This window comes from Aythya ferina, assembly GCF_964211825.1.
Source record: "Aythya ferina genome assembly, chromosome: 17".
Taxonomy (NCBI): Eukaryota; Metazoa; Chordata; class Aves; order Anseriformes; family Anatidae; genus Aythya; species Aythya ferina.
Window position 1 is genome coordinate 6,245,115 of NC_140316.1, and position 23,861 is coordinate 6,268,975.

General features: G+C 46.9%; 1 protein-coding gene across 1 annotated transcript in view; it reads right to left on the reverse strand.

Moving 5' to 3' along the window:
• UBE2L3 (ubiquitin conjugating enzyme E2 L3) overlaps nt 1-23,861 on the reverse strand; it is a 243,152-nt gene that overhangs the window by 173,276 nt on the left and 46,015 nt on the right. Inside the window, exon 2 of the mRNA XM_084491615.1 lies at nt 109-284. The gene's annotated coding sequence lies outside the window, so the exon portion shown is untranslated. The remainder of the gene's footprint in view (nt 1-108; nt 285-23,861) is intronic.

Sequence of the window (23,861 nt, forward strand, 5' to 3'; positions counted from 1 at the left end):
GCCAGGAGTTTAATCCCTAGGCAGTCTAAAAAGGACCCAGCAGACTGACAGCTGAAGCAATAGGTGAGAAAAGTGAGGGCAGGAGACAGCTCAAGAAGCTGGGCTCACTTTGTGATGAGCAGTCCAAATGTTGTGCTGGAACCTGGTTGGGTTAGTCTCTGCTGTGTTACTGAGGACTCCTCTCTGTCCTTCTAGAAGTTTGTAGCATTCAAGAGCTGTCTTCTACAGCGAACTTGTTACGCCTGCATGGAAGATCACAGTAACCAAGGTGAGCCACAGAGCAGCTGTTGGGGGTAAAACAGAAAAGGTGTGAAGGTAAATATGAATGAGTGTCAAAGGAATCCAAATTGATCTTGGGCTGTGGGACAGGGACAATCCAAGGAGGAAAGGATAATGTAGACAAAAGGAAAGCCCTGGAAGGAGAAAACAGAAGTTCTTTGAACTGAAATTCTGCTTTCCTTTAAAACACACGCATTGCAACAGAGATGCGCACACGCACGCACACACACAAACAAGTCAAGTATCCACATGTACACAGTTGGTTCTGGATATTCCTTCTTTCTTTAATTGGTCCCAGGTGAGGCATCAACAATCACATCTGGAAATTTTTATACAAATGGCAGGAAAGCCAATGACTCGGGTCACAAATATTTCACGCTCTCTCTTTGCCAGAAACACAGGACAAATGTGGTTTAAATCTGCCTCCCTATAAATACACACACTCACACTTGCAGGATTCTCTGCTACGGCTAATACTTCTGTATGCAAAAGCAGAGCTGGTCAGCATGCCTCCCATCTCACTCAGCCTGGACGTGGTCAGAAGTGAGAACCTGGATGCTGGGTGACAACCGTGGCCCAGGTCAGCTTCTCATTAGGATAAGGCTGATGAGATGGCAAAGACAACCAAACTGACTGTAGATACTAAGCACAGAATCAAATTACATGGATGAGCACTTTTAAAGGCTGCTGCAGCCTCAGCCTTCCAGACCCAGATTCTCCAAGAGACCACAGGAGAGGCACACCCAGCTTCTGCCTGATGTGCAAGCTCGGCATAGCTTTCAAAAGCTCACCTTTCAAGGAAAAATGTCGCCAGTCATCCTTCAGTGCCCACCCTTTCTTGCCTCAGCTGCTAACAAGCTTGCTGAAGAATGGTGGTGGCAGTAGCTATGCTGTCTATCCAGTCATATTCAAGAAGAGATCGCTCTGGTTCTTGTCGATGATACACCAGTTTATCTAACTACTTTGACCTGGCGTGCACTGGTGCTGCAAAATGTTACATCAGTTCAACACATCTCGGTAGCACAGACATCACTCTCAGACATCAAAGTCAGGACTCAGATCAAGCCTTAACATCAGCACTGGTTCCTACCAGTAACAGTGCATTCAGCTTCATTTTGGGATGAAGCCTCAGAGAATGCTCAATATCCTCAGCGCTGTCCGTGTGTGAGCATTACAGCTGCAAAGGATGCTCACAGCTTCCTTACTGTCAGTGCTCCCAGGACTGAAGAGATGTTCTTCTCTTTTCTTTGGCATTAGCCGATTCTTACAAGAACCACAACTTCTTTGGTTCTTTGCTCTTCTGAGACGTCCTGCTAGCGCAGATGCTTCTGTTGGTCCTTTGCAATAAATGCTGATTTAGAAGTCTCCTGGGTGCGATGGAGCGTGCAAGGAAGGCAGAACTGGGCAGGAGCAGTTTACACACTTCTAATGAGGCAACTCAGATCCTATCTATGGTAACTTTGTGTCGCTCCAGGGATAAAGAGACTGCCGAAGTGACTTAACTATATGCCAGAGGGAATCTCCTACTACTCCAAGCAATCCATTTGGCAGTTTTTCATTCCTTCTGCCCTCGGCATAGTGGATATGACAGTAGCTATTTACAGAGCTCTGCCAGCCTCTGGGTAGGAAGATATAAGTGCACTGCACTGAGCTGCAAACCTACAGCAGCCTAGTGCCTGCAGCTCCAGGATGATGAAGCTGCTTAGGAGACTTAGAGCAAAATATTCTCCCTCACCAAGGAGACTGCCCACAGCTAAAGACACCTTTGAATATGCTTCACCTACTTCTGAATGCCCACTGTTCTGCTTCATGCCATCAGAATCTCTAATGGACAAGAGTTAACAGCACCCCGTTACTGCATCTCTTGTTTTTTTGTGCTTGAACCGTGGCATTTAGCTAGAGCACCTGGCCATGTTTTCCTTCATCTAAAGCTTTAAACCAAGTTGGCAAGTTCCACATATGTTCAAGCAAGAGTTGGCCATGCAAGCAGAAGAGCAGAGCAAGATGCACATTCCCTTGAAGTCAGTGGAATTCTAAAGGAAAAGCATTTAAAATTGACAAGAGGTCATTATTTTTGATGCAACTTTTAACACATACAATTTACCTCTAGTCTCACTTGCTATTTTTTATTTTTTTTAGCAGCCAGGCTAGAACGTGTGATACCGCTGGTACCTGTCCTAGTCACTCTAGTCCAGCCCATGTACTGCCTTAACTGTTACCTTGTTAGCCTCACTTTTTTGAAGTTTTCCTTGGGATTTCCTACAACGTTCATTACTGGAAACAGATCAGTGAACTGACTGACAAATTCATCGTGGATGGTTCCCACTGCTCTCTTCTGCAACTTTGGGAGTTCCCCCGAAGCCCGTACCAGGCCGGCCAGCATCACTGCAAGACAGGGGTAATGCAAAAAACTGAAAGAAACTGAAGCAAGTAGGAGCAGAAATGTTTGGAATCCTCATTCAGAGTGCTGACAGACACTGCCGCGCTCTGATTTATTCTCTGTAGCCTTTTTAAGGGCACACATTAAAATGACCTCCCCACGTGTCTCCACCAGTGCTCATCTGGTATGCCACAGGTGTGAGGCTGTTGCTGCTCTTAACATCTTTTAAATGTTCCACCAGATGAAGAGATGAATTCCCTTTGTTCCTCAGAGATGCAGTTTCTTTCATTTCCTGCATAAGGATGCAGTCCACACTTCCAGTGGAGGGAACAGATGATGTAGGCCTAGAGGGTAAGGGTGTATTTGCATGGGATGGGTTATCAGGTGGTTTTGCACAATTAATCATATATGCCCAGTGGGCTGTACGAGGCTGGTAAGAGCAATACATTGCCGATGCTGTGCTCTGTTTTGCAAGAGCTCAAGAGAAGAAACCATCCTTTCAAATCCCTTTGCTCTCAAGCCCATGGACACAGTCCCCTTAAAACCAAAGCTGAAAGAAAGGACCCTGATTTGACCTATTTGCATATGTGATTATGTAAATCAACCTACTGCATCTTATCCCATGGCAGCAGACCTGCCACACTATGCTGCAGAAGAGCCTCCAGGTCTGTGCCACAGTGGAGAAGAAGATTGGATTATAGAAAGGGACATATGTGTGAAAACAGGTCCTAGCTGCATATTCACAGCTCATCAGCAGGCACATGGGAAAAGTCGGCTTTAACCCTTCACGGTCAGAGAGGCGGGGGAGAGGAAAGTGGTGCAGCAACCACAGAGAACGCTTAGGTGTAACACAGCAACCTTTGCTTGAACGTGTTTAAGGAGAAGCATCCTGTGACCATGCAGGCAGGCAGCAGCCTGCTGTGTGCAAGAGCATCAATGCCCTTAAGCCACCAGCTAGAGCAGGAAGTCACCAGAAACCCAGATGGTGCAAGGCATCCAGCCCCGGGATCACCACAGGATGAAATGCCTCGCTCACACGCCCGTCACTTTGTACCATGGGTGCACCACCTGCTTGTGCCTCACCAACGCGCACGCTGCGCTACCCACTGCTGCCATCTGCCTCCAGGCCTCCACCCGTCCAGCTGCCATCCCATAGAAAGCATCCAAACCACTGCTGGCTGCACTGCCTAGGTGTCGGGGACATGCCACAGCCCAACAGCTCCTTGTTTTTTATTACAGATCTGCCCACCCAGTGCCCCACTACCTCCTGGGGCGGCTGGGCATCGGCCCCGTGGGGTGCTTCCAGAAGGCAGCTCTTACCAGGGGTAGGCTCAGGTCAGTGCAGCAGCACTGCTAGGGTTAACACATCCCCTGGGTGACGAATCTCAGCATCTGTAGGAAGTGGAACATTTGTAATGCTGTGAGGAAACTGCTGCGTGGACGACAGAGGCAAAGAGACCGGGCCCCATCTCCATCAAGAGGAAATAGAAGCAGTGCTCAGGGATGCATGGAAAGTGCTGAGTAGTCACAAGACATATTTTGCAAGCTCTAAATAATCTCTTACTAGGGCTAATAAGGCACCTCCCACAAAAGTATGAGAAATAACAGAAGGAAAAAGAATTGCCACTTCTGGAGACCATGGGCCATATGCACCAGCCATCTTCCAGGGACAGATTTCAAACTGACAGTAACTTCAGGGCTCCAAGAAACGTCCTGAAGCAGAAGTTAGAAAGTATCTGGATTTCTCTTTGTTTTGAGTTTTAAACTCAGGCTGGTTTTGGCCAGGAGTCACTCAACCTTTAAAGCCAACCTGGCCCAACCTAAAGTTTCCAAAGCAGGGCAAATGAAGTGGATCTGGCTGAGTTTCCTTTGGAGGGAGGGATTTTGCACGTGTGACACAAATTCAAAGCAAAAAGTTTTTCTGGGGGGAGTTGGTTTTGTTTCACTAATTTTGCCAGGGCTAGGCACACAAGGAGTGGGTTTAGCAATACTATAGGTTGACCAAAGACACTAACATCTTTTCAAACACTGCTGGTTTTACCTGCCCTGGGTCGGTTACCCTCACCCACCCTTTGTACACACGCTGCCGTGCAGAAGCTGGTACTGGCTGACTCTACCTCATCTTCCTAGGGCGTGCAGAACCCAGGTGAGAACAAACAACGCTGACTCAAAACCAAACTTAGCAAAGCAGCAGTGCTACGCGCAGCCCTAGCAGTCCCAGAGGGCCTCACTTCAAATACCCATGGTTTGAAATGTAAAAAATAAAATTTCTTTGTTTACAGGATTCCACATCCTTCTAACCCAATCTTACAGCTTTGATGCCCCTCAAAGGCAAGAACAAATGTACAAAACGAGGGCATCTGTGCTGCAACTGTGCTCTAATCCTGCAGTTTAGATGCCAGTTTCCTCTTCTGTGGTAGAAGGCCCTGTGCAGAGTCATTCTCTGAAACCATCAAGCAACCATGAGTTTCTCTTCATTATTTCAGAGTTAAACCAGGGGTTAGCTGTGGAGTTCCTTGCACCCCAGCTGCACTGCTCTAGCCACGGCACTGTATTGATTCTGTAGTTAGAAGGATGACACCATAAGAACAACATCCGTATAGCTCCAGCAGAAAATATTCTGGCAACTTGCAAGACAATTACTAAGCTTCCATTCATTTGTGTTTGTTTCCTCACAGTGGAATCCAGGGTATGTGGTGGTGGAGTCCAAAGCCCTAGAGGCTTGCACATGACTGCCAGCCATGGCCACTCCAGAGAAGAGCGATAAAGCAATGAGAAAGAAGGAATCCAGCTGTGGGAAGGAACATCCGTATGGACAAACCCATCCTGCTGAGCACTGCAAGGAGGAGCAGGGTGCCGAGTTCAATGCATCCTTAGGGATGGAGTCCGGAAGCAATGGGAAGGACTCTTGGATGTGCTCAACAACAGCAGGACGAGCTAGCTATTGGCAAGGACCCTCACTGGCAGCATTCACATATTATGTTTCTCTTTCCCCTTTCCTGAACACCCACAGCAGGCCTCTGCCACTTGAAGGTATCAAGCCTGTATATGCATGGACCTACCGTGTTACCTGTACGTGAATCCTGCTGTTTTTGTGCAGTCAGGAACCGACAGACAGGTGGGAATGCTGCAGTACCCTGCAGAGACAGCTGCACCAGCTGGAAAGGTAGCTGCTGGAGGCTGGAGGCCACTTTTTCCAGGGGTGAGACTAAGGCAGTCTAACAAGACCGAGTACTTCTTGCCCCAATAGCTGGGCGCTCCTCTACCCTCTGTTCCATGTGTCCTTCCCCTGCAGTCCTGTGGCACCAGATAAACCAGCCCAAGGTCGAAGCACATTTAAAAGGCAGCTGCTGTAACACCCATAGTGCCCTGGCCCTGGCCCGAGTGAGAGCATCGCCGACACGAGGCATCCGGCACCAGCCAGCCCAGAGGTTAGGCTCCAGCAACGTCTTCCCATCCCCGGCTGGCTGTCTCCCATGTGGCGACGCACAGCACTATTCACCCGGCCATTGGCCCAGCCCAAAACTGTTTTTATTAGAAAACACTAAGGCAAGCCTTTCCAAGCCTCAGAAGAATCATCTTGTAAAGATCTGGGCTTGAGATGCCAAATGATTGCTGCTTTGGCGGAGTCTGCACATTCATTTTTTATTGGTCACAAACGCTTTCCAGATGCTGGCATGCTGGCTGCAGATTGCAACTCTGGGGACTTGGCTCCCAGCCCCAGTCACTTTGTTAAACTCTTGACCTGCTGTGGGTTAAAAGAAGCGGGGAATGGGACTGAGTCACCACGAGGGCATTGCTAAGAGAGAGTGCGCTGCACAGCAGAGACCCATTTCAGCAGCTTTCTGTGCTCAGCTGGCATGGAAAACATTTAAGGTGGTCCACAGCAATCCAGCTCCACTGCCAAAGCTGGTGAGAACTGCAGCACGACACCAGCCCGGGGCTTAGCAGCGGGGACGGAGAGGCTGTCCCGCAGCTGGATTTTCCACACTACAGCCCATACACTTTCCATCTTTTTTTCCTCTGCACAAGTGGATTTCCCATCCTTGCTCCAAGACTAAAGCGATCCTCTGAGCCAGAGCCATGTGCAACATCAGACTGAAAGCTGAAGCCAGGAAACCTTCCTTGGACTCAGGTTTCATGACAAGCCTGAAGCTTGTTCATCGAGGAGGTTTGCAAATCTTTGGGGAAAAAAAGACTTTCTGGATTCTGAGTTGTTACAGGATGTCCCAAATAAGGGAAAAATGTGAACAAGGAGGAGGAAACACCATTTTGATAGAGCTGTTTGATATTTTTCTGATTGGAAAAAATTCCCTTTGAAAAAACACAGCTGTTAAAAGGAATTGTTGTCACCCCCCACACATCATAGGGGATTTTTTTTAAATTAACATTTTGCATTTTTGATATATTTCTCAACAGAAATTCTTTTGCAGTTGATGCCTTTCTTTAATCTCAGCTTTCAAGAGGAAAAGGTTCGCTTAAAACCTCAGTTCAAAGAGAACTCCATGAATGGAAACAAAGTTTTTCATTCAGCCCTGAAACATCACATCCAGGCAAAAGAAGTGTTTCAGAGGAAATACTTCCATTTGGAGCTTCTGGACAGAAAGGAAAATGGTTCTTGTCTACTTCTGCTGACCCGAGCTGTGGCTCACGGCTCTGCCCTCTGCTGTGTGGGCACCCACCTGTAGGGCTCCAAGGAGCAGGTTCCTCGGCAAGGCCTCTGCCCAGGACATCACCTCAAAGCTCTTGTTCCCAGTTCTGTAACCAAATGCTGCCTAAAGCACAGCCCTGACGAGCTCCTGGTGTCTCTGCGAGGGGCAGGCAATGAACAACGCTGCGCTGGATGCCAGGCAGGACAACAGGACAGACGCTGGTGCAAGGCTGCAGACCCCCAGCAATGAATCAGCTCCTCTGGCCCTCCCAAAACGCGGTGGTGGTGACAGCTGCTCTTGATGCCTGGGCAGGTGTCTGCTGCTGCTTCACCTGCGGGGAAACTGTGAGCAGAGGTCAGACTTCCTCCCATCCGCCCTCGTAGCTGGGGCTGGAGAGTTGCAGGACACAGACAGAGGCTGCTCGGGGATGGCGAGGTGCCTCGCTGCTCTTTTACTTGTTAGCCTTTAACCTTTCTTCAAACCTGCGTGGGAGCTTGGTGTCCTCCACGGGCAGTTTGTTACCCTGGGGCTGGTAGGGCCTCAGGGTCTTGACCCAACCAGGGAGGAGACAGCGGGCCAGAGCTCCTCAAGCCTCCAATAGTCGCTCAAGAGACAGAGGCCACAGGCAGAGGGTTCAGCAAGTAAGCTGCGACCTGCCTCTTCGTACTCCTTCTCCTCAGCAGAGCCTGCTCACAGCTCTCCTGCCCACGTTTGCAGGCAATGCACAAACCTTTCAGCGTACAGAAAGCACAGCACTCCTGAGGGAGCACAGGGAGAAGGTTTTATCCCATGGAGCTGGTCCAGTGATGCTAATTAAATCATCACATTAGAGCTGGGGGCTTTCTTGAGTAAGTGTTGCCACTTGAGCTGAATCGCACCTCAGAGCACGGCCAGGTGTGCTGCCTAGCCTCCAGAGAGCCCTGCCAAACTCATTTCACTTGTGATGCTGAGGCCAATTCCAGCAGAGTCTCCAGAGATTAATAAAATAGTGGAGCAATCCAGAGTAAACCCAAAACCTTTTAGGTTCAGCCAAGTGGAAATCCAGCCTGACTCCCCACCCAAAAACAAACAACTGAGAAAAAGAAAGAAAGTTTTACATAATAATCTATCCAATGTTGCAGCAGACAGGGTTTCTCCGAGGACATTATGTAATGTCTCGTAAGGGCTTTTAGCTGAATTATCAGGTGACTTTCACAATTACTAAAGCAAAAAACAGAAAACCAGGTGAGCAGTGGGTGTGAGAATACACATCTGCCTGTTGTGCAGCAGGAGAAGTAATTCAGAATCAATGAGATCTCATTGGAGATAAGCTCATGCTACAGACCTCAGATGTGGAGCTGACGAGCTGCAAAAGGGCTAGCTGCTCAGGGCTATGTTCTGCTCCAGGCCTGTCTTCTCCAGCGCTGAGGAGGGCCCTTGCAGAGGGGCAGGCTCCCCAGGGTGAGCTTTGCTGCCTCCTTGTACCTTTAGGCCTTTGCACCAGGAAGCTCTGCTCTGGGACTGATCCTCTGTGCCACAGAGGCACAAAGGAGAGCTCTCGGCTATTTCCTCTCTCGTCCTCCAGGATGGGAATGATGCAAACCCTCTCGATGAACTCACACTGCATATATGCTGAGGTTTACTTGCATGCTATTCTCTCCTCCACCCCTTCTGCTGAGGACTGTGGGGACCCAGGACAGAGGGAGGACATGCGCAGACACCACCAGTACATCAGACACAACCCCTGTGACAGCTGACCGAGGTCTATCTTAACCTCATTTCCAAGCAAGAGAGGTGAAAAAAAGCACAACACACAACAAAAAGCATCACTTCTTGGGAGTTTGTTCCAGAATCTCTCTCCTCTGATGGTTGGGAACCTTCTAATTACCAGCCTAAAGTTACCAGTGGCTAGATGACACCCATCTGTTCCCGTGCCAGTGTTGCCTTTAGTTGAAGCAGTTGCTCTCCCTCCTTGGCATTTGCTTCCCGTTTTCCTCCCGTCCTGGTGTATTTATAGAATTTCTCTCAACCTTGCACTTTGCCAGACTAAACTTTTTATGGAGGGGAGATTTATCTAATGGGTTTCACATTTGCTTTTGCTATGGATTGGTCAGTTATTTGTCCAGTCTCGATGTCTGAGCGGGAAGCTTTGCTTTTGCATTAGCACTGTCCTTTTAGCATGGCACTGAAGAGGTACCTCATACATTCATCAAATGAGTGAATGCTCTATTACTATGCAGAGTGCTTTGCAACAGAATAAACACTCTCAGGAAGATAAATCTATGAAGTGCTATCAAAACAGTAGTGATTACTGAAGCAACAGGTAGATATTAGCACACAGAAGGCAACAGAAGAACCAGGTGGATGGTATTGAGAGCCGTTTGAAAGAGAAAAGAAAAGGCACTTGGCAGAATGAAGAAGAATTAACTTCCAGACATGCGGAGAGACCTCGCACTGCTCTTCAGCAAGCCCCTCGGCAACACACCAATGGTGGATGGCAGCAGAACAAACTTTTCCTAAAGAAGAGGAAAAAGCAAATGTTGCCAGAATTGTTATACTAAAATTTATTTTCAGTAGACGGTTCTGGTAATATCAGAGTAATTCTGCACACGGAATCATAAAATTACACCACAGCAAACTTAAATCCTTAATATCCTCTCACTTGCACCATAACCAAATTGCTAGTATCATAACCCTGGTGCGGCAAAACCAGCCAGACCAGCAGAGGGGAATGCCTCTTGGGTGAGTACATGCAAGTCTCACATGATGGTGGGATGAGATAGGAAGGCTTTGTCCTGTCTGCCTTTAGGTTCCCTACTGCTTTTCAGTATAGCACAATAGCCTGGATGCACACTGTCCTCTCTGCTGTGAGTGCAACCCAGAGCTACACGTGTGAACCCAAGCCAGTGTATGCAGCTGGCTTAAATACATCTCTGCAAACAGCATTCCCAGCAAAGATTGCCTTAGACTGTATTTTCTGGCTAAATTACTGCTCACATTTTGAAGTAGTTTCAACTGGAGACATTTTTAAGCCTAGATTTTGTACAGGGGTATAAATCAAACAATTCCTCTGACAGTTGAGGGAATTATTCCACATTTCACCAGGGCAGCTGATATAAAAATCTCGTATTTTGTGTCCCTCCCAAACTCGGCTGCGAAGTCCTGTTGGTTCACTAATTTTTGTGTTGCACCCCAGAGCAGCTGCATCAGGCCAGAGAGTGAACAGCTCTGGGAGTTAATCTGTTACACCGTGATGCTTCCTACTGAGAGAACAGTGCCCAACAAGACCTTAGCCCATTACAATTTAAGATAAGTGCAACTGATTAACTAGAACTCTGGGAATCACCCAGCAAGCTTTAAAAACACATTCATATTTCTCTTAAATGCATTTAGTGTCTTTCTGCAGATTTAAAGACTTTTCCTACCCCCTGCAACAAGCCACCAGCAGCACCTACTGTTTAACTGATGGGTGACCTACCAACAGCTCTTCTGCTCCCCCTAGCACTTGTTCCTACTACTGCACATTATTTACTGCATTGCCAGTTACTGCTAATTTGACAATGTTCTGATTGCAAAGCAGGGTTTCACCCTCCCACATGAAACCTGTGGGAAGGGAGGATGGGTAAAAGGAGAGCCAGGAGAAGATTCCCCCGAATCGACCTGAGAACAGCTGGTTTCAGCTCACCCCACGCGTGCTGGTCCTCACTACTGCACTCACAAGGAGCTGCAAGAGCTCGCTCATCCCAGGGCCCACCACAGGCCAGGAAGGCTCCTTGGCTTTGCCTCCATTCTGGGACCTCATTCTCATTGCACCCTTTTTGCACATACCCAACACGCAACGAGAATAATAAAAGAATAATAATAAATCCTAGCAGTCCTTCCATGAAATTTTTCTGATTTTAATTCTTTTATGTGTAATTACTACTACCTTAACATGTTTGCAGGACATGCTGATGCTAACGCACAGATCCAGTAGATGTCAAACCTCGCCTATCGTGGCTCTGTGCAAACAGATCAGTTCCTTTCTGAACAGGCACTCAGCCACAGCTCTAGCCCGAGCTGTAGGTACAGCAGTGAGCTGCTGTGTGCACGCAGCATGCTGCCTCCGTTTCAGGGCATTTGCAGCACCAACATCAGCACCTGGCATCAGCAGTCTCATTCCTTGCTGCCGTCCTCTGTGACTCACCAGCTATTCTCACATTCTCACCTGGCTCTTTGTAAGCCTCTCTCCAGTAATGAATCAATAAACGTACATATCCACGTCCACAGCCATGCTCCAATACCCCAAACCTCCACCTGACTTTGTCGTGCTGGTAGGCTTCAAGAACAGAAGGGTGGGTTTGAGGTCCCTTAGCAAGGGACAAAGATTGATGTTGATACCCAGAGCCTCATCCTCAGCCTAGGCTCTAAGAAGGACAAGTGAAAGACAAGAGTTCTAGGGAGCAATCCTTGGAAAGAAAACTCCCAAACTCCAATGGACAGACCATCTAGGTTCCCTGAGGTTAAGACAGGAAAAGGTTCCCCAGAACACACCCTGGGGTAAGGGAGATAGGAGTATGACTAATTCAAGCACATCTTACCTCCTTCCCTCTGGAAATTAAGGAATAAACGCTGACTGGCAGGGAGCTGCCAGCAATTTGGGACTGGGACTCAGTCTCCAGGTATTCCTGGCTCTCACCTCTTTGCTGACTGGCAGATCAATTTCTGTCTTAAACACTTCCCCATTTCTTTCTCTATCACTCATGTCTTCCCTTAAGAGTAAAATGAGTCAACTGGTTAGCAGAACAAGAAAAAGAAGATATGTTTATTAGAAGCTGGATAGAGTAAATATCTTCTATTGCAGGGATTGGCACAGATTCCTACCCATAAAGATAAGCCTCCACAGCCTTAGCTTTAGGAGGTTAGATCTTCCTCCAAGCCTGATAGGCCTCAATCCAGTGGATAGTACAAAGAGATCAGGGATTTCCCCAATATTGGTTCATATTATGGTAAGTTCCACCTTCAGGCAATATATAATGGATGAATTATAAACCCTTGAAACCTTTTTTTCTAGTACAAACATTGGTAGATCCCTGAAACACTCATATTGATATAACAATTAGACTGGATAGCATTGTTTGCTAGCTGCAGTAATATACCACAATAAACTATAATCTACCATGATATTATAATAGTGTACTGTGATTACAGCTAAAACAAATATTATGCTGAACTGTGTGCATGACACTTTCACATTCTTCTACTCAGCCACACCTAAGGCAACTGCTTTAGCACATAGAAAAATCTTAGCTTAATTTCAAGTTTCACAACTGCAGAGAATGCCAAAACAAATTGAAGTCCACAGGCAGAACAAAAGGAAATGGAAAGTTATGAGACCAGCATGCTTCAAAAAGAAAAAGGGAAAAGACTGGCAAAGGCGATAACTGGCAAAAGGAATCACTTCACAGAACCTGAAGGAAGGGAGTGCTGGGAAGGTCACAGAGCAACATGCTTAAAATGGTCACAGAAACATTTGATTTCCATTTACTATTATAGGAGTAACAAAATAAACTGCACGTGTGCAGTGACAAACTATTTGGTCATATTTGTTTAATGCATATACATCTGAAGAACACAGTAAATAAACATCCAAACCAGAACTATGCTGCTGTTCCTGCTCTAAGAGCAAGAAATGTCGTAGCTGGTCTATGGGCTGCCGTATCCTGCGGAGAGATGTTCAGACTATTGCTCAACCACTTCTAATGTCATTTGGTGCTTCAAGAAACCTGGTGAGAAAGTTTACAGAGCCATAAATAAAAGTCTCTTACACCTAGATCATCACTCAGGTGTCTTGACTGATAGCAATTACTAATGGTGCTTCATAACTGCTGACAGCTGTACAGTTTAGAAACCGTGATGTGGTAGATACCTGAAAGCAGGAAGATAAATCCATATTCAGGTAGAAATTAAAAGAAAACATTTCCATTTGCTAACCTTAAAATTCATGCACATGCACACAGAAACGTGCACACACACCCTACTTTATCGTAGTGCTTTCCCAACACGGTGCTGCTGCACAGTGCCTCAGAGCTTTGGGGTGATTGCTCTGAATGCTTTAGGATGCCTTTTTCTACTCTCCAACCTAATGTAAGAGTCATATTTTTTTTGGCTTTTACCCATGCCTGATTTTGTTCAGTGCCAGTCAATGTTATTGTTTGCAGTTATACGTACAGCAGACTTTTCAAAATGGTGTTGAATATTTATGGTAACCTCACAGTTGCAGTGAGCAGGCTGGACAGGTCTTCCTGGCCTTCAGAAAGGACAGAATATGCCACCTCTTGGTTCTGCTCCTAACCCATCTTCGAACAGCCTTTTCATTTGCCTATTTCAGCGGTGGATCCACCCACGACATGAAAAGCTCAGCAACCAACATGCAAACTAGCAGGGGTTTGTGCAGAAGTTCTACATACAGGCAGAGCTACAGTTACCATGGTTCTGGTCAGCCCCATAAACCCAGCATCTCCGACCTTTCAAGCAGTGATGACTTCCTCTACCACACCACACTGTCACAGGTGACCCAAAGTTGTAAACAATTTCCATCCATCCCAGCCTCACCCTATTCTGAACAGAAGCACGTGAAACACTGCTTGTTCATGTCACAAGAATGTGAAAATTAGGGGGTCCGTATCGGAACTGGTGTGCGCTTACACACTTAGCCTGGAATATCACAAGCACAGTTTGCCCTGAAATCACCCAGTAAGCACTCATGCCCCAGCGATAGCTTTCTGCTGCATTCTCGGTGCTGTTACAGGTGTGCAAGTGTCAGTGGAGCATGAACTCTGCATCCATCCTTTGGAGTTAAGGGAGCAGGAGGGATCTACCAGCGCTGCAGATAGGCAGAACCACCACCGAAGTGGTTCTGCTATCTCTGCACTAGGATTTAGTCACTCTGATTTAAGAAGAAGAAAAAAAAAAAGATCGGGGGCTGGTGTTTTATGAAAGCTGAGATTCTCCCCCTCTGCGTGATACCATCTGCCACATCAGAGAAAGCCCAATAGCCCTGGGCTTCCCATCCAGCTCTGGCTCCTCTATGGCAAAGCTGCAAACAAACTCTAAATTAGGCAATGACTTCAGGTAAAAGCAGAATTACCACACACTTGTCAAGCAGCCAATTCAAAGCAGCCAGACCTGAGGAGGAGGCTGAAAGTTTGATGGCTTTGCTGGCTTGATTGGCTGCCATGATGCCCAGGATGACCGATGACACTTTCTTGGGCAGGAGCCATCTCCTGCAGGGCCCACACCCTGATCAGAGCCTGCTCTCCTTCAGAGCAGCTGGCTCCTGCAGCGGGTTCACTGCCTAGATGTTTGCTTCTTCCCGACTCCTGAAACAGGTCCTACTTGTACGGGGGCTTGGTGTGTCTCTGGTATTTATAATTACACATTTATTGAGCTTGTGCAATCTAAGCTCCAGCTTCAGGCCAAAAGTTCATTGCTAGAGGGGTTCAATAAAGAATTTCCTCCTGAGAATGGAGCATTACATCACTTGCCAAGTGTGTCAGGCGGTTTTCCAGCCTCCTGTTGGGTCACGCCCATTCTGACTGCTCTAGTGCCTGGGTACTGTACATACCTGCCCTTACCCTTATGCTCCATTGGGCTAATCGTGGCTATACTCCAGATGGCAGAAAATTGAGTGAGGTTGTCACACTGCCCCTGCTGTCACAGCCCTGGAACCCAGAACAGCTGAGGGAGTGCCGAGAGGTCAATGCAGAAGGATGAAATCAAGCTTCCAAGCAGCAGACTGCCAACGTTTAATATTTTGCAGGTACACCCCTAAAATACCAGACCATTCGTTGCAAATCTCAGCACACAAGCAGTCAGTGGTGACAATGACATTTTTTCTGACGGAATGCTTAACCATCTCCCAGCCACACCGCTTATCATGCTAGAGACAGTGCATACATTATGGAAAGTGACGGTTCCTGCCCCAAAGAGTTCAGGCTCTGTTTAGCACGAGATCATGTTCCTTTCGCTTTATTCTTGTAGCATCACGAAGAGCTGAATCCTTAATAGCACATTATCATCTCCCACTTAAAGGAATACAAATACTGGTCCTTCCACGTGCCATTAAAGGATCATTGCCTGCCTCTTCACACGCACACGCCTGAAGATGCTGAAGTTAAGAAAACAGCTCATTTCCAATTCCCCTATGGGATATTGCATCATGCTGCCATGCGGATCAACAGAATAATCCTACTGCAAACAGAAACTAGAACCCTTACACAGACGGTTTTAGTTTATTATGGAGCCTGATACCACTGCTGGTAGAAAAAGTAGGGGAATGAGGCTCATTTTGTTATCGATGTCACAAATCACGTGAGTACAAATGCTCTTCCTTAGCCTTGCTCTATCGGCTTCCTCAAGGACCTTACTGCACTAAGCCTTACACCGCTTGCAACGTGACAAACAATTCTGCAGGTGGGGAAACACAGGCAAGAAGTCAGAGGTGTCTTTTCAGGGGATCACGCCGAGAGTGAAAGCTGCACCAAGAGCAGGTACCTGCTGCTAGTCTGTAACCTCCCCTTCCTGAACACCGGGCTGAATTTCCTCCGCCCCAGCTGGGAGCACTGGTGAATGGGTTGCTGATGAGAAGCAAGTTACAGGAAGACACGGGTTTTAGTAGGTGAGCAGACTGGAGCGGACAGATTAACGTTATTTAATGGGTCACTTGGGGAGGAAAATTGGGAAACATAAATACCATCCTATTCAGTAAAACTTAACTAGCAGATAAACCAGGCCCAAACTGTAGACAGATATATTGCTACAGATAAAAGGTCCTTTTTCTCCCATGGAATCTAACAGCTCTGTGCCCCCCAGCATTCAGGGATCTGTATTCAGAAAGGAGCAAGGAACATGCATATACGATTTGGGGATATACAAACAGCACAGCCTGGTGATTTCTTTCCAAGCTGAGGTTGCCAGAATCAGTATAACCTCCCCAGCTCCAGCCCTGATGCAAGAGCACCCTCAGCTCTACCAATTCGGGTGGAAACCACGCAAACTAAGAACCTTGTTGTATTCATCTCTTTGTTACAGATTACTCTGACACTGAGGCTTTGAATTAAGCCAAGGATCTTGTGTTGTCCTGATGTCCCTGGAGCTGAAAGCCCAGAATAACACATTTTTTTCATTCCCCATGTCACACAGCCTGGAGCCAGCCTCGTGTCTGGGATAATGGCCAGTGATGTTTCTGAATGGTTTCCAGACCCTGCCAGAGGTCTGCGCCCAACAGATCCCAGTAGCAGGCACACATTTCCTTGTGATTTGAGACTGCCTTACCACGGCTAAGGTGGGCAGCACGACCTGCCACGTTAGCCCCCTAACACGGGTATGTCAGCCATGTCATACAGCCCTCTGGTCTAAAGAAATAGATCACCAAAATGCCCTGCCCATCTTTAAAGCTAATCACCATGGCACAGCCCAGCTGGAAAACCCCATGAAACGCAAGGCAACATTTGCAGGGACAGACGTGTGTGTAAACCCAGGAGAAAAACGGGGACTGGAAAGAGCCTCCAAATAAAAATCCCGTTGTTGCTGACCAATAACTGTGCCAGACCACCTTAAATGGACACTGTGCCCATCTGCTCTTCCTCCCTCCTCCCCCACACCTCCTCCCTCAGGGTTGTAAACCATCCTGCAATATTTAAAGTAGCATTGTTCACCTCCCTCCTGAAGCCCCTGGACCATTTGAGTGGCTATATATTCTCTGTGCTGTTTGTTATTCCTGAGGACATGCACATTGCTGAACATACTAATAAAAATTTCATAAAAGAGGTTGCCAAAGGGGTGTGTGTAAGGGATTCGTAAGGCGCGCACACAATCTCCATCCACCATTAAGAAAGGTCTGCAGCAGGCAAGAGCAAGTACCCCTAACACAGAGAGAAATGCCCTTGCTACTGCACGGGACTAGGCGGCCTTTGGTAACAGAGCACAGATCTGTGGCATCCAGTAACCCAACGTAAGCAAACACTGAAGTGTTCCTTTGCAGTTCCCAGCAAGGTAAGCGAGAGGCAGAAGGAACCAGCAAGCAAATGCCTGTTTGAGGTATGCCTGTGCAGCAGTGCTGCGTGTGCATGTTAGCGTCCTGCCTGCTCATGCACCCACCTGGGGCCTGCCCGCACCTTCCCCCAGTAGAGCTCAGCAGGACAGGGAGACATTGGGACTAGAAATGCGCTTAGGGACGGTGGCTTATGGTTGGTTTTTTTTGGTAGTTTTAGTGCTGGACTATCAGCTCTAGAGACCGAAACGTGGAGCCCTCGTGCTGCCTGCTGCAGATGTCAGCATCTTCCCTCCCGTGGGTCCCTCGGGGACGGCTGGGCTCCCCGCCGGGGGCATCTCCCGACACCTGCCCCCCCCTCAGCTTTTGGGATGTGGAGGTCTGAGGCTTTCCCAGTTTGCTTCCTTTAAAGGTGACCAACCACGCTGAGGTCTCTGTGGCTTCCTATTGCTAACTACTTTTGGTTAGGATTGTTGGTTTTTATGTTACTGTGCTCATTATCTGCGGCCTGGGACTCCGTGGAGAAGTGGTGGGGCTGGTACTTGACTCTAAGGCTGTACAAATTTTAAAAGCAGCTACGTAACAGTTTCACTGAGGAAAACCTTTGCCCTCACAGACTGTCCTGCCTCAAGGCTAATCAGAAATAGGTTTCATACAACTGCAGATATCTAGAAAGCTAAGGTGCTAAAGAATGCTTTCTGGTGATCTGTTTGATAACTTTCTCCCTTCGCATCATTCCCCAGGGGATCAATGTTCTGCTTAGCAGAGTTAACACTCATTTCCAGCAATTCTGAGATTGTCAGTTGAGATTTTCTGTGCAAGACAGGGGTTTTAAGCGGCTTTTAAAACTCTTCAATCTAGTCTGTGTGCAGCATCCAGTGGACGCAGCGCTCTACCTCTGAGCAACTTCTGTGTCGGTGAAGTCACACACGGCTTATCTGCGATCCATCTCTGCCTCCTGGATGGAAAGCATGGTGTAAGTGTGTGTCATTATAATCAAATACAACCAGCAAAGAAACAAAAACCCACAAGATCTGCAAACGCATGTTTTGACTGCACTAAAGAGGTAGAGCATTTATAGAATTGTAAATCAGGACCTAGTGAAGTCAGGCTCTTTGTTAAGCCATACGTTAGGAAACGAGTGAAACGCCGGCTGTTGCCCTCACAGCGAGCAGCAGCCCGTGCAGAATGGTTATGGCACAGCGCTCAGCTACACGTTGGGGATGTTTTTGTTGTAACACATATTTACAGGCTTCGTGATCTGTCTTGTAAATACATATTAAGGAAATGTAAGCAGTCAACTTTCAGTGCCGGGCCTCAAATATTTGCCAGCTCTACCTCAGATAAACAGGCGCAGGCTGCACAGGATGTAGAGCTTTGTTTGTAGTTGCTGCTATAGGAAATACCCAGAGAGTGCAGGAGTTATTTAAGCAAGCAGCAAGCTTAAAGGAACCAATTGCCTTAACGGTAAGGAAAGAGGACTTACATGCAAGAAGTCACACTGCCCAGGGCTGAAGCCTACAGCACTCTCCGACGTACATTTACGGAGCTGTGGACGTTTGGGTAGGCTGGTGGCCTCGCAGCCTGAACGTCCACAGAATGTCTTCTGTAACGTGAGGAAACTATTGACACTGTTTTCCACCCAAGACTCATGCATGCTGTACTGATGTACCATAACAAGCGTTAATAATTATTATACAGGCAAACAGATGTATACTGCGTGAAGTGACTTGGCTAGAATTTTACTAATGTGCAAGAACACATTCACTAAGAAGAAAAAATTGTTTTCCAGATTACAATCTCTGTGCTGAATATTCCATATACATTCACCAGCCCAGCAAGCTCCACGTGTATATAAACACAGAACATACAGATGTTTGCTGTAATTTGCCTCGGTGAACATCGTGTCTATTTAATCCATTTTGAAGGTCAAACATATTTTAATATTTCTGCAAATGCCTTTGGAACCAACTTAATTAAACGCCACGGTTAAATTGGGCAGTAGGGTTTCCTCAAAAATGCTTACAGCAACCAGCCTGAACAATTAACTACAGGCTTAGACCGATCCCGCTGGAGGACTGCAGCTCGGGTGCCTGTGCTCTGCCAGACCTGCGCTGCCTCGCAGCAGATCCACCTGGGTGCTGGCGTTGCTCTCCTGGCACCGCGCGGCACAACTGGTGACAGAGCAAGAGCAGAAGGCCTCGAGGCAGAGCATGACAAAAGGAAAAGTGGGAGCTGGAAAGAAAGGAAGTGAATCAATGAGATGTTTAGCATTGGTCTAACCCTAAGCGCAGCTCATCTACAAAACGTCTGAGAACCCCTGTCGAGAGCTCCACGTGAGCAGTAAGGCAAAGGACTGGTGTTCCCAGGAAGGTAACTAAGGGCTGGGACTGGAACCCAGTTGTTCTCAGAAGACACTGCCTTCATGTGAGATACACACACAAATACACGCTCATGGTATGCATGTGTACAGCACAGACGCCCTGCTTCTCCACACGAGTGCTCGTGCAAGACACCTTTTGCATGTCAGCAGGACTTTCTGCAGGCTTCTCACATGAAATGTACATCTTATTTTCACACGTCAGCTCAGCAGCGTGTATGAACACCAGATTGCAGGCACATGTGCACATGCATGTGTTCTTGTGAAATACTCTGGCAGGAAAGCAAGCTTTAGGAAAATGTTCTGTCAGATATTATGTTGACAGATGTAGATGCAATGCCTCTTCCAACTTACAGAAACCAGCCCAGACATCATCTTTCCATACACAAAGCCAAAACTGGAGTGTTAAAAATTCAGCATTGACATCACATCCAATGTTTTAATTGTTATCACTTGACCCTTTAGTCCATGCTTGTTCAAGGCAGCTTCTTTTTTATTAATATCTCAGCACACTGTGCGACACAACTTCAGTGTGTCCTAATTTAATTTTAATTAGTGCCGACTTTTGCTTTCCTCACTAATGAAACAGTGCTCATTACGAAGTGTAATTGAAGACCCCTAGAGGGAGGGGCGCCTGGAGACCTCATTGTGTTGGTACCCGGCATCCTGCCCAATAAAATTCCCTTCTGAACGAAAGCAGTTTTATCATTAATTCATACAGCAGGGGGGCTAACTAGCTGCCAGCCGCTGAGTTCATACTGCTCTTAGGAAGAGCCCAGAGCCTGTTTGTTTTCTCCAAAGAAACAATTCCAATTTTCTAATGACTAAAACACTTATATCGTAAATCCTTCGCTCTTGCTGTTAAAAGTATCTTTGAACACGGGCTGTTATGAAAGTACGTCTCTTCATTAGAAGCAGACTATTCATGAACTTTGTGTGTGTGTGCTTTTAATTGAGCTTGAATGATATAAATATTGAGTTGTGGTTGACTCCTTTCAAAAAAAAAAAAAAAAAAAAAGAGAGAGAGAGAGAGAAGGAAACGTGCTCAGTTTACTAACAGGCTGAGATGACCCGGGCAATTCCAGAGAGAAACAAACAAACCCAGAAGAACAGCCCAGGCAGGTGGTTAAGCGACCACCTTCGGATGCACACGCGGAGTGCCAACTGGAAAGATGTCTGTTTGCCCAAAGCAGCCCCCGAGTCTCACTTTCTTTGCTCTATAGGTGTGTAATCTCTGTGACTGCAGCAAAAACATTCTTTAGACAACTGCATGCATTGTGGTTGCAGCAGACTCAGGACTTTTTGTAATTTTGGCCTCAAGTTTCCCCTCTCATAGTTGCTGGAGACAGAACTGCCACTGAGTTCTCTACAAATAATGACAGCGTATCTACGGGGATTTATTCAGAACAGTTATTGCATCTTAAATTCACCTCCTGCTTCAATCCAAGCTAAGGCTGGAGCACGTCAAGCCTCTATAACAACAGGACAGAGTAAAATGGGGCCTCCAGGCTTATCAGAGCTATTGCCATCCTCAACGCTGGAAATGGCAAAGTTCTGCTGGCACAGCGCGTGCCTTGAATCCGGGCCTGCGGTGGTACCATGGCTGGCAAGAGCTGAGGATACGCTTGCCAACAGATACACAAATCTGTCCAGGAAGGGGATACAGATTTACATACAAATCTCATCTCATTTTGCACTAAAAATTTCACTTCACCAATATGGGATTAGGTCTGTAACAAGGTTTAAGCTAGCATTTGCTGGGATTAGAGACACTTATCTAGTGATAACCCAAATGGTGTTTGTGTGAAAAAGGCACCTCCTGTGAATGGATTGCTGAAAAAGACAGAGCCTTTTTGCCAGCACTGATCCTACGAAACGGCCAGTTGGGATTTTCCCCAAAGCCTGCAGCAAGCATACACACACCTTTTTTAGAGCAGTGGGGATTCCAATGTCTTTTCCTTCCATGGCTACAAACAATGACACAGCTTGTATTCTAATAACTGAAGAGTGAGACACCAGAATGACTTGCACAGTCTCTTGGGATTTTGGTCCCTGTGAGCATAAAATAAAAAAATCAAAATCTGTGGATCAAGCCCCGATGCTGCTATAGATAATGGCAAAATTACCTTTTCTGTTTCTGATCTGAAAATGCTTCTCTGGGCTAAGGTTTCCCAGTCAAATTTGGTGCACACATGCTGATTTGCAGCATCCTCTGCTAGCCCGTTCCTGGACAGCAGTTGCCAAAGGAGAATTGTTTCCAAATTTTTGTTGTCCCAGTTGAATGCACAAGCTTTCTCTAGGGCTGAGACATAACTTAGTACCCTGCAAACCTGGCCAGACTGTATAGGGCACTCAAAATGTGAAGGAAAATGGTGTGTTGACACAAACCTAGTCCATTTCCCTAGACTCAAATTAATGACTCTTCATTAACTCTCCTCAGATGGCCCTGTATAAAGCAGCAGCAAAGATCCATGAACTATTGTGCATTTAGATGACTCCATTTCCAGCTTAGTTCTGGAGCTGAACCACAATTTAATTGCATCTCATAACAGTAAAAACCTCTGTTCTTGCGTCCTTTTTAAGCTTGGGCTTTGGTGATAAGAAAGTTGGGGGAGACCCAGGGAAGGGATTTTGCCTACTGACTCACAGCACCCATCGCCAGCAAAATATCATTAGCAAAACTCAGTCCCTTTAATAATGAAGTGCCTGATAGACACCGCTGCTGCGGTCCTGCTATTAATCTTGTCCTGACGCTTCTACATTAGGGGATGTAAACTATCTTTTCTCTCTACTCATTACGGAAACTGTGCAATTCACATCCTCCCAGGAGTGCTCCAATTAGCCAAGCCTGCATCTCACTCGGCTTTCCATCAGCTCGCTGCATTATGCTGCGCTGGAAAAGCTAACCTCCTACCACAGGCATGCACAGAAACAGCCTGTGGTGGCATATCGCTGCTGACGCTTCAGATACATTCTCTCTAAAGTTGCAGGTTTTGGTCTCATCAGCAATTCCTGAATCTACACAAGAAAAGTGAAACCAACAATAAAATATTTTAAAGCAGCTTAGAGACACACACAATTCTTGATTGTAGCAGAACTATACCCATTAACTGGGGGGAAAAGCAAAGGTGACCTTAACCGGTTTACTTTTACCCACCAAGCACAATTTTGTACTGTCCAGCACAACATGAACAATGAGAACTGAAAGACACTTTTTACAGCCTGAGTAATCATTTGATGGCACAGTCAACTATCAAATAGTTAACTGATTGTTTTGTGCATCTGCCAGCGTTTTCAGCTCACCTCTTGGGCTTTCCTACCTTGCACTTAGTACATCTACCCCAGTGCCAGAGTTTCACACAAACAAGTGGGTTCTAAGAAGCGATTGGACTTGCTCTATTTTCTTCTTCACTTTAAAAGCAAATGATTTCTGCACTGTTTCTGTAGTTAACTTCATTTTGGGTGGCGAGCACAAAATTACTCTGACTCTCTTAGGTGAGATCATGTAGGGCTTATGGGTTTTGCTTCACGAGTGAATTATCCTCTCCATGGGAACTGAAGCCTGCTTCAGCAGAGGATGGCTCCAGTGGCCTGCAACGCCTCTCTAGGGCTCTGCTCCCACCTCTCGGTCTGGATGCAGCAGACAAATGATGATGCTAATTCCCTGGTGCAAGCCCTGCCACTGCCTGTCTGATCTGCTGGCGTAACTACAATTACAGTTGCTCCCTAACTCAGTGCTGCTTGTTGAGAGCTGGCACAGGGATGCAGAGGCTTATTGCTGCTTTGTGTGCCTCACCTACAGCCAGAACAGAGCATGCAAAAGTAACCCAAAGCTTCTGGTTAACCCAAAGCTTCTGCACTTGGTTGTTGCCAACACTTCAGGGCTTTGGGGGGACGGTAGAAGCACAGTAATCAAGATTTCATCCTTTAGAAGTTAGATTCACCTGTCCTGGAAGTAGGAAGGAACAACTGCTTATGCAAATTGGTGCAGAGCTGCTGATTACAGAGCCTGCAGCTCCCTAGGCGCTGCGTGCTCCCAGCAGCACGCTGACCATGGAGCTGGGTCAGCGCCAGCAGCGCGCTGCACACCAGTGCACGCTGCAGCACGGCCGGGCAAGCAGAAAGCAGTTTTCAGAGGATGCTGCACAGACTGAGCAG